The 16,008-nt window shown below is 38.9% G+C and overlaps 1 protein-coding gene across 3 annotated transcripts in view; it reads left to right on the forward strand.

Moving 5' to 3' along the window:
• The window catches only part of SLC9A8 (solute carrier family 9 member A8), a 129,470-nt gene that overhangs the window by 64,122 nt on the left and 49,340 nt on the right, over positions 1-16,008 (forward strand). The gene's annotated exons all lie outside the window — the stretch shown is intronic.

The raw sequence follows: 16,008 nt of genomic DNA on the forward strand, positions 1-16,008 counted from the left end.
ATTATTATTTTGGCATTTGGAGAAAAAAAGTCATAACTATGGATATTCTCCAAAACTCAGTCCTGGGCTTTCTTCTCTTTTCTCTACACTTTGTTTCTCAGTGATTTCTTCAATTCCGAGGTGGTTGATTATCATCTGGATGGACATGGCTCCCACTTCTGTATATCCAGTCTTATTCTCTTTTCTAAGCTCCAGTCCCACATCACCAACAGCCTGTTATACATTTCTAAGTGGATGTTTTGTAGGCAACTCAAACTTAATATGTCCCCAGAGAAAACTTACCTGTTCCCCCCAAATCCACCCACTTTCTGAACTTCCTTGTTTTTAAAATTTTCTTTTTAGTTTTTATTTTAGTCTTCAACATTCACTTCGTAAGACCTTGAGTTCTAAATTTTCTCCCCCTACTTCCCCTCCTCCCCTCCCCAAGACAGCATGCAATCTGATATAGGCTCTGCATATGCATTCATATTAAACATATTTTTATATTAGTCATGTTGTAAAGAACAATTAGAACCAATAGGAGGAACCACAAGAAAGAAGAAACAAAACCAAAAATAAAGAGAACAAATAATGTGCTTTGATCTGCATTCAGACTCTAGTTCTTTCTCTGGATGTGGTTAGCATTTTCCATTATGAGTCTTTTGGAATTGTCTTAGATCATTGCATTGCTGAGAAGAGTTAAATCTATCAAAGTTAGTCATGACACAATGCGACTGTTGCCATGTACCTCCTGGTTCTGCTCACTTCACTGAGCATCAGTTCTTAAGTCTTTTAAAGTTTTTCTGAAGTCCACCTACTTATCATTTCTTATGGAACAATAATATTCCATTGCATTCGTATACCACAATTTGTTCGGCCATTCCCCAGTTGATGGGCATCACCTCAATTTCTAGTTCTTGACCACCACAAAAATATGCTATAAATATTTTTGTATATGTGGCTTTTTTCCCCATTTTTATGATCTCTTTGGGATACAGACATAGAAGTGGTATTGATGGGTCAAAGGGTATGCATAGTCTGATAGACCTTTGGGCATAATTCCAAATTGCTCTCCAGAATGGTTAGATCAGTTCACAGTTCCACCAACAATGTGTTGTTTAACTTTCTTATTTTGGTGAGGACACCATTATCTTTTCACTTAATCAGGTTTCCAAAATGAGAGTCACTCCCAACTCCTTACTCTTCCTTACCCTACTCAATATTTTTTATAAATAACCACTTGGATAACTATCAGGTACTTCAAGGAGTAATAATTTCATTGTTTTGGATATTCCCTCCAACACAGATCACAACTTATTGTCCAAAAAATTCATCACATCATGGCCAACTTGGTAAAGAGCCTTTATGAACACAGCTAGGCTGGTCTTCAGACAATGTACATATATATATATATATATATATTTTTTTTTTCTTTCTTTCTTTTTGGAGGGGGGAAGGTAGGGCAGTTGGGGTTTTTTGTTAAGTGACTTGCCTAAGGTCACATGGCTAGTTTTTGTGTTAGGTGTCAGAGGCCGGATTTGAACTTACGTCCTCCTGACTCCAGGGCAGGTACTCTATTCACTGGGCCACCTAGCCGCCCTGAGACAATAAATATATTGTCCATCACTAAGCCCCTACTCAAAGCCTTCAGCTTGGTGGAGGACCTGTCAGATTTGGACTCTTCCATGCTATAATGAAGTTTCAGAACAGCAGAGATGTAGGTGGATATATAACCAAGCAGTTGATACTTGTGATAGACTTGTCAGAAGTAGAATATCATACATTTGCTAGTTCCTTGTATGCTTTGACAATTAGACTTAAATGAAACAAGGTGAATTTTGACCTTGGACTAAAGCCAGACAAGGTGGATTACCTTGTTTGGGACATATTAAACAAAATAAAAGTTCAGATATATATTGTTCTTACCGGAGGTTGTTACAAAATATCTCCCATACTTCCATTCCAGCTTCAGTTCCTTTTAATAGTGTGAAACTATAAAACCAATAACCAGTTTGAATTCACCAGTGTGACAATGTATTGTATGTTTCAAGTTTGGCTTGGTTTTGCAGTTTACCCAGTATTAATGTTGTTAATCTTTATGAGCCACAAAATAACGCGTTTTCCTTGTCTTCTTTGACTCCTAATGTAATTTAAAATAAAAATTATGGAAAAAAATTCAAAACTGTCTATTGTTTTTCCCAAATTGAAGTACCAGCTATAATATATATATGAATATAATGTATATAATGAAAAAATATTAATCATCTTTAGCTAACTTATAAGTACTTTTCAGTAGCTACAGTTGAAACTTTGTTGTCTAGTTCCATCTAGCTAGGTAGTTTCCACTTTGTAAGCCCCTCCCTTTTCAGAGGAAAAGTGCTAGGTTTCTCTTTTGGACTCTTGAAAGTTTTCATCTTCATTCCTTTACTTTGATGGCTGTATCAAAGCTTCTTTCTAGGAACCAATCTAATCATATCCTTATGATGCTTTGTAAAGAATTAAAATTATTTTGTAAAGAAGCTAATTCTTTGCAACAAATTAAGCTGATTTCTAGAATCTTCAGCTGTATGTGCTATAAAAGGTCATGGGCACAGAGTATTCTGATGTCATTTCCAAGTTCTCTCTTCATAGTATGCCTACTTAATAAATATTTGTTAAATTGAATTTCAAACTCAGTTGCCCCCATAGCTGTGTAGCACTTGAGTGGGAAGACTTAGCCAAGTACCTGTTTGCCCAGCAAAGGCAAAGTACCAGAGCTGATAAGCTTTCCTCCTTGTAATGATTTTTATGACAAAGCATCAAAATCAATACCTGCTATGTCGATTAAAGAATATATTAAGAGTTGGTGGGGTTTTTTTGGTGGTAGCTGATATGTATATGCACACCCACACATATATATACATATACACATACTTAATAATATTTTCTTCCAATTAAATGTAAAGATAGTTTTCAACATTCATTTTTGCAAGATTTTGAGTTCCAAATTTTTTTCCCTCATCCCTCCCCAAGACAGCAGGCAATCTGATACAGGTTATACATGTACAATCATGTTAAACATATTTCCACATTAGTCATGTTGTGAAAGAAGAATCGGCACAAAAGGGAAAAATCATGAGAACAAAAAATGAAAATAGTATGCTTTAATCTGCATTCAGACTTCCTATCTCTTTCTTTGGATGTGGATAGCATTCTCCTTCACGAGTCATTTGGAATTGTTATTGAAATGGACAGAAAGTACTTTTCTCTTAGTGTCTACTGAAATGATCCTTCTTAATCAAAACCCCATATTTAAGCTTACCACTCTAGCCTTCCAGATCTTTGTCTTTGCCTGTTCTTTTAAGGTTTTTTTTCATCTAACTTCTGTGTCTCCCCACCCCCACCCTTATTATAGAATTGTCTGTGCTTTGCTGTTCCCCACCCTTCTACATTTAGGGGTTGGGTTCATGAACTTTTTTTTTAATATTTTGATAACTATATTTCAGTATAGTTGGTTTCCTTATTTTAAAAAACGTGGGCAAGCATAGGTAACCTAATAAAGAAATTCAGAAACTGAGTGAACAATACTTCGTGATTACTCTATACTGTTCTTACATGACCCCTCTGTCCTCTGGATTTTTTATTCTACATTCAAACTTATCCCTCCTAGATTACTTCTCCAACAACCCTGCTGGTTCCTCCAAATGTTCCCTGAACTGCCCTTCTTGGTAATGACCATGAGTTGAACTTTTAACTACAGTTCTGTGTGCCATAGGCAAACTGTGTCTACCTCAGCCCGAGTCCTACTGGCCCCGGCAGGAGCCATTCAGAGCAGACTGTTCTCAATTGTGTGATTGTCCCACTTCCACTCTGGTTATCATCTGTGGCACTCTACCAAAAGGCAATGAAATGAGGCCAGCTGCTTATGTTTCTAGCCTACTTCCATTCCTGACAAATCAGCCTGAGGTTTTTCTAGTCACTTAATAGCAAGTGGTAAACCGTCCTGTTGATGCCCACTTCATTGCAACTTGGCATCTGGTAAAATTGCACATTGGGGACCTAAAAAGGAATAGGAATTGACTACTGCTTCAGGACCTTTGAGAGTATTATTTCTTTTTTAAAATTTTTGTAATAGAAATGCCCCCAAATTACTCTGCTAGAGGGAAATTCAGAGATAAATTAAGCAAATGGTTTAGTCTCTGCCTTCTTGACGCTTATACGATAAATGTAATGTAATCATAAAAGATGTGGTAGAAATCATATCCCTCCTTTGCAGACAATTGAAGTGAATCAGAATGGATGCCCAGCCATCTTAGAGTGAATTATCAATTTAAAAGCACTGCTCCAAACCCAGTAGGTGGAAGAAAGTGTCAACTGTGTTTCCACAATCCTGAATTCTTTTTGTTGATTGGTTTAGAAGTTTAGGTGGGATACTTGGGTTATCCAGGGTATAATGGGAGCTAAAATATTAATTAACAGACAGTAGAGGGTCTGTGTGGAAGAGGTTGTTACATATATCAGATCTAGAGTCTCTAATCATCAAAGGTTCTAGAGGACATGTGCTTCTGGGGATAAAGAGCATGGTAGTCAAGTGTTCCCTCCATATATATGGCATTGTTTGAGGATACCTTATCTCTGGTCCACTTTAGAAGAGACTGTGGAGCTAGCATCAAGCAGGAATTCAGTCCAAATCCTAGGGACCCACTCATGACAGTGATCATAGCCTGATAAGAATTCCTAGCCACAGGGAGCCAAAGGCCAAATTGAAGTTGAGGGCCAAACTGAAAGGAACTCACATCCATCAGTGATTTTAGCCTTATAGAGCCAGTGGTTCTAAAGGACTTACATCCAAGAATGTACATTCAGACTATATCTTTCATAAATCTCAAGCCTATGGGTGTCAAAGGTACTAGAAGAATTGTCCCTCTGGGCCTTAGAGATTGGTAGCTGATAGGGTATCATTTGAGTATGTCTCATCCCCTGACATCTCCTGACAGGAGGTTTCATGGCATCGTTTGAGTGTATCTGGCCCAGGAAACCTACATGCAAGGTATTTACTGACCCAGAGGCCTGTTTAAACCTCCTTGCTGCATATGTCTACTGTTTGTTCCTACATCTCCCCAGTGTTTGAAGTGACGAGCCTTGGAAGCAGACAATACTGCCATCAATTGAAATGCCATATACAGTCATCTAAATGCTTGGAGGATGAGTGCCCTGATCATTTGGTTCTTTCCCCATCCTATAGCTAACAAGATTCTTTTATCCTTGTGATTCAGTCACCATCTGCTGAAGTGAAAACCTGTTCCCTCTGCTAACATTCCTTAACAGCCTCTGTTCCTTAGAGGCTAACTCATAAGTGTTTTTTTGAGTTGAATTTATTTCACCCCATCCAAATCTTTGTTAGAGTCATTCCCCCTCATTTCTTAAGGGGCTCACAGTTATTCCCTATGTCCCAACTCCTGCTTCACACTTAGTGACTTCAGCATACCTGACAGTATCCCCTCAATAACCTTAGCTTCTCAGTACATCGACCTCCTCAGCTCCCACAGGCAGCCACAGAGATGCTCACAATTTAAACCTCTCTATTGCTTTCGATATAACTACCCTTGTGATTTTGAATTCTGAATTTCCTCTTTGATCATAACCTATCCTTCCATCTCCCACTCTGCCTCACTCCTGATCTTTGTATTCACTGTGACCTCCAGTCCCTCCACCCCTGTTCTCCCTGTCTGTTACCTCTAGCTTTACTTTCCACTCCACAAACTTGACCTTGCAGTTGACCAGTTCAACTATGCAAAGTCCTTTACACTTGAGTCTTTTACCTCATTGCCGTTCGTGCCTCGTAAAACTTCGAACCTGGGCTAGCTGCACCATCATCCTCTGTTTTTCTGTGCTATTGGAACCCTGCTAGAAGAAATCATAGAGCCTCACCATCTAGGTCCACTACTAATTTGTTATCTCAACTGGGTCCCCACTGCTGTATGACAGTCATTTCCCCCTAATTGATTTATATTCCCTGTTGGAACTATTCCAAATCTTTTCCCATAGATGTCTCCTCCTCCTTTTAGCAGAGGACTTCAATTCTTAGTTTATTAAGAAAATGGAGGCCATTTGCCATAATCTACTCCTTTCTTGCACATTTCATAAAACCTGTATCTTTTGACAGTCTCTTCCATTGCTCCAGTCTTTGAGAAAGAAGTGGCCCTCTTCCTTGCCAAGATTAATCCTTCATTTTCCTCCACCAATTACCCCCATCTCCACTGGAATGGGGTGGGAGAGAAAATAAAATTTTAAGTGAAAAAAATTAAAAAACAAAAACAAGGTTAACCCCCTCTACTTGGAACTTGTGCCTTTAAACATTTTCTTCCCCTCCCCCATCTCTATCTCATATTCCCTACTATCTATAAATATGTTCAGGTCTTCAACATACTATGTACCTTCCCTTAACCATCTCATTCTCTCAGAGTATCATTATACTGCTCTTATAGATGACATTGAAGAGAATATATTACCATCTGTTTTGCTGCTGGACCCTAAGGACCAGAGAACCTTTCCAATATGCAGAAATATATGTTGTCACCCCCTAATAAAGTGTGAGTACCTTGAGAACATGGGTTATTTTACTTTTCTCTTTGTATTCTTATAGCTTTCATACAGAATAAGCACTTAATAAATGCTTATTCATTCATTCTCCCTCAAAGTCTCCTCTGAGACTCAGCTGTGCTATGGTTTTCTCATTCCTACTCTTCAGCCCCTTGCAATCTTTTTTTTTTCCAACTTTTATTTTTTTTCTTAATTAATTTGTTTGTTTCCTTTTAGTTTACAGGATTCAATTCCACAATTCCTTGAGTTTCACATTTTGTCCCCCTCCCTCCCTTCCCCTCCATGGTGGCATATAGTCAAGTATAGGATTTGTAAATACTTTCACATTATACATTAGTCAGGTTATAAAGTCAGATTGTATCAGCTGGAATGAAAAATGGTAAAGAGGACATAAAACCAAATAAGAGAAGGAAAAAGATCAGGTATTTTGCTTCCACCTGGATATAAACTCAGTTCTTTCTAGTTCTTTCTCTGGGTGCACATTTTTCTCTCCATCATGCGTCTTTTGGGATTGACTTATATCACTGCATTGCTGCTAGGAGTCTAGTCTATCAAAGTTGGTCATAACACATACGTTGTGTCTGTAATTGTGTACCAATTTCTCCTGGTTCTACTCTTCTCACTCAGCATCAGTTTGTATAAGCCTCTCCAGGTAAATATGAAGACCGTCTGCTCCTTGTTTCTTATAGCACAATTGTATTCCATAACATGCGTATTCCACAACTTGTTCAGCCATTCCCCAATTGATGGGCACCCCTTTAATTTCCAATTCTTTGCCACCACAAAAAGAGCTGCTATAAACATTTTTGTACATATGGGTCTTCCTCCCACTTCTATGATCTCTTTGGGATATAACCCTAGGAGTGGTATTGCTGGGTCAAAGGATATGAAAGTATTTATAGCCCTTTGGGCATAATTCTAGATTGCTCTCCAGAAAGGCTGGATCAGTTCACAACTCCACCAGCAATGCATTAGTGTTCCAATTTGCCCACATCCTCTCCAGCATTTGTCATTTTCCTGTTTTGTCATCTTAGCCAGTCTGACTGGTGAGATGTGGTACCTCAGAGTTGTTTTGATTTGCATTTCTCTGATCAGTAGTGATTTAGAGCATTTCTTCATGTGCTTATAGATATCTTTAATTTCTTTCTCTGAAAATTGCCTGTTCATATCCTTTGACCATTTATAGTGTTGTCTTTACTCTCATGCCTGAACGTATTAATTAAAATCAAATATCTGAAGTTTTTATTAAATGCCATTGTGTAGCAGTTGTCTTAATTTGAATATGAACACCTTCCTGTCAGAATCCTTAGCTTCCTTCAAGATTCAGCTCCTATGCCAGTTATTAAGGAAAGCCTTTTCTGATCTCCCAGGTTGTCAGTGCTCTTTCTCTCCTCAAGCCCTCTTTTATTTACTTATGTGTGTATATATTGTATCCCTAACAGAATGAAAGTTTCTTGAGAGCACATTGTTTTTATCTTTGAATTCCAGGTACCTGGTAAAGTCCTTGGCAGGTAGCAGACAATTATCAATGCTTATTGAATAAATGAATGAACGTATAAGGGCAGAACTTTTGGTTTTTGCATCCTGAGCCCCTGAGGAAATGTTTTCAAGTCCAACTTCTCACATATGCTAGAGATTTGATCTTATCACTTAACCTCCTGGTGCTCCAGATAATTCTGTAAGACTGTACATTGTAAAGCAATGGCCGATCTGCCTTGGCAGAGGATTTCTTCATGAAGATTTCCCTGTGCCAATGAAATCTGTGGTCTGGAACAAAACAAAAACATTCACCAAACCCTAGCACCATGCTTTGACCAAACAGGCACTTAATACATATTTACCAAACTGAACTGAATTGCTGCTTAAAGTGAAATGAAAACTAAAGAGCAGAGAAGAGGTGAGCTCTTCTCAGGATATATAATCAGAGTCTTGCATTTTTTCCTTTAGACAGTGACCAAGGAAATAATTTCTTGTGAAGTATATATATATCTTGATCTAAATTATCAGCAGTCAGCCAGTAGGACATAGGAATAGACTTCTTATGTATAATGGTTTGTCTATCTAGTATACATTGTAATGATTTTACTTCATAGTTTTAATTCTTTAAGTTACATTTTTAATTTACTAAATTTCTTACAGTCTGTCTAATTTCAAGCCTTCTTCAGTCATTGTCACCAGTTAATGGGAAAGCAGTCTGGAGCAATGCAAAGACTGCTTAGCTTTAGAGTCAGAAGACTGGTGTTCAGATCGAATCTCTATCATCTCTGTTTCTTTGGACAAATCACTACCACTCTGATTCTTAATTTCCTTACGTGTAAAATAAAGCAAACTACATGATCTTTAAGGTCCCGCTTGTCTTTTCATTTGTTAGAATAAAGAGAAGCCATCCATCTACATCTTTAAATTTATAATTTGTACTTTATATGAATGTATACATTGTCTTCTGAAGCTAAGTGACCTTATTTGGGTTGACTTCAGCCATGTTAGTAATTCAGGCAAGTCGTTTCTCAGTATTATATTCTATCAGAATTATTCATTGTTCAAATATATGACCATAACACAAACTCAATTTGCTATATGATATATGTGGAACACGTTTTGTTTTGATGATTATTGAGGCAGCTAGGTGGCACAATGGATAGAATACTAAGCCTGGACTTAGGAAGACTAGAGTTCAAATTCAGCCTCTGACGCTTATTAGCTTTGTGAACCTGGGCAAGTCATTTAACTTCTGTTTGCCTTAGTTTCCTCATTTGTAAAAATGTGGATCATAATAACAGCTACCTCCCAGGGTTGTTGTGAGGACCAAATGGGATAATAAATGTAAAGTGCTTAGCACAGTGCTTGGCATGTAGTAGACACTATATAAATGTTAGCTATCATCATAGCTATTATTATTATGATATATTTTACATGTGGGAAAAGTTGTTCTAAAAACTTACCCAAAATGAAAATAAACCATTTGAGGAATCAGATAACTTTTTATTTCATTAATACTTTTTTAGAAATAAAAGAGTACCTATTTTCATTCAGTATATGCTACTAACCTTTTCACTGAGTTCTTGTTGCTAAACTATCTACAAGACATCAGCACCTTTTTAATTTGGCCTTGTCTGGGTGTGAGTTAGTTGCTTCACAAAGGAAGATTTTCAGGAATCCAGACTTTGCTGTCATTTTATGTATTTTCTACATATTGTTCACAAAATTGTGGCATCCTTAAAATGTATTATATATTCTCAGACTTTCTTAGAGAGAGAATACTGAATACAATCTTCTTTACATTTTCTTGACGGCTTAAGATTGTTTTTTTTTTTTTAAAACAAATTACTGTACTTTGTAGCAATATAGTGATGCCCTCTGCAGTTATTGAGGCAGATCAGTCAGTCAGAAAGCATTTATTAAGCACTTACCATGTACCAGACCCTGGTAGGTATAAAGAACTCTTTGCTCTGTAATTGGTAACCTAGCTGCACCAGCTATCCCCTCTTTTGCTTTTAGTAACAGCACTTCAATTACTAAAACTTCTTTTGAACATTTCTTTTCAAAACTTGCAAGCTTCTTTTGAAGTTTTTTTTAATTTAGACTCCACTTTCCCTGCTACTGTCCTAGTCTGATTTTTTCTGTGGGCTTAATTCTTTCTAAAATAGTTAAAAGAGGGGCAGCCAGGTAGCACAGCAAGTAAGAGTACCGGCCCCAGAGTCGGGATGACCTGGGATTGAATCTGGGCTCAAACACTTAGCACCTGGCTGTGTAACCTTGAGCAAGTTACTTAACCCCAATTGCTTAGGGGTGGCCAGGTGGCTCAGTGAGTAAGAGCACCGGCCCCAGAGTCCGGATGAACTGGGATTGAATCCAGGCTCTGATACTTAGCACCACACCCAGAAATAACTGGCCCTGTAACCTTGAGCAAGTTACTTAACCCTGATTGCTTTAAATAAGTAAATAAATAAATAAAATAGTTAAAGGGGGGAGGGGGAAGCTCAGTGTTTAAAAAGATGTAAACCATTATCTCCCTGATATGTTTTGTGACTTGATCACATTTTACCTTGAATTATGCTTTATTTGAAGACTTATAAATGAAGTATACTTCTAGAGTACTACCTGCTGTACTTTGTTACCTCTATTAGGAAAATTTTCTTTTCTGCTGGGTTGAAATATCTATATCTATGTCTGTATCTGTGTGTGTGTATGTATAGCATACTATACACACGTGTGTGTGTGTGTATAGAAAGAGAGAGAGAGAAATTTATATTCATTTACTAACCTCTTTCTGTGTTGTTGTTTGATATATGGAAATGTTCATATATATTTATATTTGTTAAGTTCAGGACAACAAAATTAAAATGAGGGAATGGGGAAGGGGAGAGATTTACCTTACACTGTGTCTTTAATTTTCTCTCTTCAGCTTCCCCCTACTCCTTGCTTGTAGTTCTGCCTTCTGAGGTCAAGCAGAACAAGTCTGATCCGTAACAGATAGCTGTTATGTCCACTGTAGGTCAAGAGATAACTGTTTCAAATCAAGTAGCAGAATTCAAGTCAAATCAACAAGAATCTGTTAAGAGCTTACTGTGTGCTAAGTACTGGGGATACCATCAAGGCACTTACATTCTAATGGAGGAAGACTGTACATAAAAGGAGACTGAAGGTGGCTAGGTGGCACAGTGAATAAATAAAGCGCTGGCCTGGGAGTCAGGAGGACCCAAGTTCGGTTCTGGCCTCAGACACTTCACACCCACACAAAAAAACTAGCCATGTAACCTTGGGCAAGTTACTTAACCCCAATTGCCCTCCAAAAGGCAAAAAAAAAAAAAAAAAGGAAACTGAAAAAGGGAGGGAAGAGAAAGAAATGAAGATATCCAAGCCTGGGGGCTTTGTGGAGACAGTCCAAGAGAAGGAGGACTCCTGGACAAGAATGAAGATGTGACAGGCCTGGCCTTTTCCTTAAAATGAAGGAACTACCTAATTAGAGGGAAACACTGTAGAGGTGGAGTGAGCTTTCTGGGGGAGAATCAGGAGTGCTTCCTGGAGAGAACTCTGCAAGTGATTGTATATAGGGGTGAGGAAGGAGTCAAAGAACTCAAGGTTTTAAGCATGGGTAACAAGAAGAATGTTTATCCTATTCACAGGAGCTTTCTATCCTGCTAATTTCCACTGCTGCTGACCCGATTCTCACAACTCACAACTGTCATATGGTGTATCAGCAATGCCATTTTCACAATGCCTATGAAGATTACAAATATGCTGATATAATTATCCATTACAAAATACGTCATGCTTGCCATATGGGGAAATAAACTAGAAAATTTAAGATACCAAAAGACTGAGTCCCAAAACCAGAAAGTGAAAGCCATCAGAGTAGTTATGATATTGGCACAGGTAGATAAAGTAGAAAGCACCCACATTTTCAAGCCTTTAAAACAGAACAGGCTATCTCAGGCAAAGGTCCTCCTCTCCCCACTCACAGCAACCACCCAGCGTCTGGGAAGCGCGCTCCCAGCAGCTCCTGCCCCTGGCAGTCCTCAGCAGGAGTCCTTAGCAGAAATTCTGGCTAAGTCAAAAAGGGCTTTGCGCTGCCGCTGCCTCTGCTGCTGCTGCCTCCGCCACCACCGCCAGCCACCGCAAGAATGCTAGCTTGGCTTCCGCTTCCTCTTGCTCCGCCCCTTCCTGCTACGTCAGCAAGTCCAACGGGGCATGGAAGATCTTTAAATCCCATAACCCTTACATTCGGCCCCAAGATCTTTCATGTCCCTTACTTGGCAAAAATACAATAGGAATAACTGGTGTCAACAAAATTTCACAACAATATAACAAGAATAGCACACAATAAACACAGAAAACCATATTTTAGGGTGGGGCTTGAGCACAAGCTCCCCATCATTCCCCCCACCCCAAACAAATGGGGCCCCAAAATCTTGTGGTAAGGGGTGAAGATCTCTTCTTCTATGGCTACTTGCTGCTGAAATCGGATGTAGAGCTGTCCCTGTCCTAAGGGGTCCCATTTGAGAGGTCAGTTCTTAATATGCTTGATGCCAGGTCCAAGGGTGACACATCACAGTTGCAGACAGGGGGTGACATCCAGCTTAAGCTATCAGGCATCTACAGATGGAGGGTACCAAGCCTGTGGAAACAAATCTAACAAACAAGGTGAACAAACAAAAAATCAAGAAAAAGCAAAGAGACAATAACCAGACTATCGTAGCCTCACTCACGGTAGAATAAATGAGTTAAGGGTACAATTTTGTAATCATCTTCTCCAGAATAAACAATAGTTACAGTGTTATCCCTCCCATATGCTATAATCTCTGCAGCCTTTGGAACATCATCTGGCTTCCGTTTTACCCATACTTTAGCTCCTGATTTTATTCTATCAGTAGAACCAAATCCTTCAGTTCCTGTGACAGTTATTTTGGAAGGAGGGTCAGTTTTTACAAGTGGCATTGTTTTACAAGGAACGATAATCACTTGAACTATCCTATCATTCTTGTGAATCTGTATGGGCCCTTCACCTAAATTCTGGAATGTTACAACAATTTCCCCTTGATAATTAGAATCTATTACTCCAGCCAATACATGTATTCCTTGAGCTGCTAATCCTGATTTGGGTAAAATCTGTCCAAAGTGATTTTTAGGGATTCTTATGCATATCCCAGTGGAGATTTTTCTTATTTCTTTTCTGTCCAACCAAAAGTCCTCTAAACAATGTAAATCATACCCCACTGAACCAGGTGGTCCTGGGTACGGTGCTGGGACATCTGGCCTCAAGGTCCAATACTCAATATTTGGGATCTTGTGTGTTTGTTGTTTTCTAATTTGCAGATTGGGGGTCATCATTCTGGCTAGAGGTGTACTTCCTCCCAATGGTCTATTATTCAAATTAAGCAAAGCCATGAACAAATTATCCTTCCAATGTTGATATGAATTATTGGAACTTAACTTCCTCAATTGTCCTTTCAGTAATCCATTCATTCTTTCAATCAACCCAGATGCTTCTGGATAATATGGAATATGATATATCCATTCTATATTGTTTAGTATACAATACTTCTTCATTTCATTGCCTTTGAAATGTGACCCGTTGTTACTTTGAATCTGCATTGGGGTTCCATAATATAGACTTATGAGATCTAGAGTTTTACATGTGTTTTTCTGGGTTGCATTCTTATAAGGACAAGCTACTAGTACACCTGAATAGGTATCAACACAAGTACATATAAATCTGCATCCTTTATCCAGTGGTAGTGGACCAATATAATCTATTTGCCAGATTTGGGCTGGGACTTTTCCTCTTGCTATCTATCTCTCCAGTTACTACCCGAGGAACAGTTCGCTCCTTTTCCAATTGACATATATGACATTCTTCTGCTATCTGTTTTAACAGTGAATGAGAGATACTAATACCTCGATCTTGTGCCCACTGGTGTGTGGCCTGGACCCCCAAATGGCCTGCTGTTTGGTGGACCCATTTTGCTAATACCGGATCATCAGTTGTTGTCAAAGTAGGGACAATATGTTCAGTAGCAATCTTTGCCAGTCGATCAGCATGAGCATTGTACTCACGTTCTGGTGTGGTGGGGGCCATGTGAGCATCTACATGAAAAACTGACAAGTCAGTGACCAAAGACATGTTCCAGATATCTTCCCATAATTCTTTGCCCCAGACTTGTTTGCCATGAATTTCCCAATTTTCATTTTTCCACATGGGCATCCATGTAGCTAACCCATTAGCTACTGCCCATGAATCAGTGAATATATGACACTGTCCTCCTTGTTCTATTTTGATGGCTTGATATACTGCCATAAGTTCAGCATATTGGCTACTTGCACCTATCCCAGTACTTTCCAAAGTCCTTCTAGTACATGGGTTATAGGCCACTGCTTTCCAATGTCTTTTTTGCCCCAAATATTTTGCTGTCCCATCAGTAAACCATGCATGTCTCTTTTGTTCCTCAGTTAATACATCATATCCCTCATTCCATTTTACAGTGGACTGTACCAACTGTTGCTTTGGCTCAGGGGGTGTGTCATTCCTCTCAATTTCTATGTTTGCTACAGATTCATGTAGAGCAGAGACTCCACTTTTGCCTGTTTTCGCTCTATTTTGAATATACCACTTCCATTTGATTATACTAGCCCCTTGGGCATGTCCAATTCTGTGAGAAGCTGGGGTACTCATTACCCAGGTCATAATTGGGATTCTAGGTCTTAATATCACTTCATGGCCCACAGTCAGTTATTCAGTCTCCACCAAAGCCCAATATGCAGCTAACAACTGCTTTTCAAAAGGTGTATACTGGACTCCAGATGAAGGGAGTTTCCTACACCAAAATCCCAAAGGTACATTTCGGCTTTGTTGTTTTTGCCATAAGCTCCAGTTTGCATAATCATCTTGTACAGTCACTTGCAATTCCACTGGACTATTTTGCATGGGCCACAAATCTAGGGCCAATTGTATGGCAGCCTTGGCTTCTTCAAAAGCTTTACTCTGCTCAAGTCCCCAATCGAATTCATATTTCTTCCGTGTGACTCTATATAAAGGTTTTAAAATCTGTCCCAAATGTGGAATGTGGTGCCTCCAGTATCCAAACAATCCTATGAACTTTTGGGCCTCCTTCTTATTGGTAGGGGTAGGAAAATCCTGAATCTTTTGTCGGGCTTGAGGAAGAATCTCCCTTAGCCCCTTGTTCCATTGTATACCCAAAAACTTCACATTCTGAGCTGGTCCTTGAACCTTTGCAGGGTTAATTTCCCACCCTTTACTTTTCATATGCTCAATTAGAAGGGTCAAACTCCTTTCCACTACTTTCGCATCTTTTCCCTGTATCATGATATCATCAATGTAGTGGGTAAGCTGTACACCAGGTAGCTTTAATTCATCCAACTGTTCAGCCACAATCCTGTGACAAATAGTGGGGCTATGTATGTACCCTTGTGGCAAGCGAGTAAAAGTATATTGTCTACCCTGCCAAGTGAAAGCGAAGTGGTCCCATTGTTTAGGGTCTATTGGGATGGTGAAGAAGGCATTTGCCAAGTCAATAACTGCATACCAAGTCCCATCATATTTCTGGATCCTTTCTATTAAGGTGGTGGTATCTGGAACAGCAGCATACAAAGAAGGAGTCACCTTATTCAACTGTCTATAATCCAGTCATTCTCCATGTCCCATCTGATTTTCTTACTGGCCAGACAGGATTATTCCATCTTGTGGTAGTAGGGACTAACACTCCTGCTTTAACATATTCCTTTATAGTAGTGGTAATTTCATCTTGCCCACCTGGTACACGATACTCTTTTAAAGTAATTACTTCAGAAGGTTCAGGTAAAGTGATTGGGTCCATTTTTAGTTTTCCCACTAAAACTGTATTAATTCCTATCTTCCTCACAGCAAATTGGTATCTTCCTTCAGGTAAATTCAGAGTCATGCCTCTCAATACATCTATTCCAATGATG

This window comes from Petaurus breviceps, unplaced genomic scaffold (genome assembly GCF_028583685.1).
Source record: "Petaurus breviceps papuanus isolate PSGF00001 unplaced genomic scaffold, PetGlider_PUasm1.0 90847, whole genome shotgun sequence".
Classification (NCBI taxonomy): Eukaryota; Metazoa; Chordata; class Mammalia; order Diprotodontia; family Petauridae; genus Petaurus; species Petaurus breviceps.